The following is a 1,288-nucleotide window of genomic DNA, read 5'->3' as shown; positions in this document are numbered from 1 at the left end:
ACCAACAATGAAGAATATACAACTATGTACCAGGGGGCTTTGGGGAGAAAAAGGAAAAAACAAAATCTTTAAAAAGAAAATAGTGTGATTCTGGCATAAAGACAGACATATAGACAAACAGAATAGAACACTGAGCCTAGAAATAAACCCTTGCACATGTGGTGAAATGATTTAGACAAGGATGCCAAGACTATTCAATGGAGAAAGGACAAGTTTTTCAGTTAATGGTGTTGGGAAAACTGGATATTCACACGCCAAAGAATGAAGTTGGACCCTTACATTACATTATATTCAAAAATTAACTAAAAGTAGATCCATGACCTAAATGTAAGGCCTAAAACCATAAAACTCTTAGAAGAAAACAGAGGGAAAAATCTTCATGACGTTGAAATTGGCCATAGTATCTTGGAAATGACACCAAAGGCATAGGCAACAAAAGAAAAAGCAGACAAATTGTACTTCATGAAAATGGAAAAATTCTGTGCATCCAAAGACACTATTAGCAGAGAAAAAGACAACCTATGGAATAGTAGAAAATATTCGTAACTCATATATCTGATATGTGATTAAGATTCAGAATATACAGAGAACTCCTAAAACTCAGCAACAAAAATCAACTCAATTAAACTCAAAAAACAACTCAATTAAAAAATGGGAGAAAAAATTTGTGTACAAATATACAAAAGGCCAATAAGCACATGAAAAGATGTTCTACACCACTAATCACTAGATAAACGCAGGTACCACTTCACATCCATTTGGATGGTCATGATTAAAACATAAATACCAAGTGTTGAGGAGGATGTGGAGAAAAACACTTGTGCACTGTTGGTAGGAATGTAAAATGGCACAGCTCCTGTGGGAAACAGTAAGGCAGTTCCTCAAAAAATTAAAAGACGAATGACCATATGACCCAGAAATTCCACTTTGGGGGTATATACCCAAAAGATTTCAAAGCATGTCTTGAAGAGGTATACTTGTATACCTATGTTCATAGCAGCATTATTCACAACAGCTAAAAAGTGGATGCAACCCAATGTCCATTAATAAATGGATACGCAAAATATGGTGTATACATACAATAGAATATTTCTCAGCCTTAAAAAGCAAGGAAACTCTGACATATGCTACAACATGGATGAACCTTGAGGACATTACGCTAAGTGAAGTAAGCCAGTCACAAAAAGGCAAATACCGTATAATTCCACTAATATGAGGTACTTAGAGTAATGAAATGATAGAGATAGAAAGTAGAATGGTGGTTGCCGGGGCCTGGGGCGGGGGAGAA

The sequence above is a fragment of the Equus asinus genome, chromosome 25 (genome assembly GCF_041296235.1).
Source record: "Equus asinus isolate D_3611 breed Donkey chromosome 25, EquAss-T2T_v2, whole genome shotgun sequence".
In the NCBI taxonomy this organism is placed as follows: Eukaryota; Metazoa; Chordata; class Mammalia; order Perissodactyla; family Equidae; genus Equus; species Equus asinus.
The sequence above is the reverse complement of the archived record's forward strand: the minus strand, read 5'-3'. Positions refer to the sequence as shown.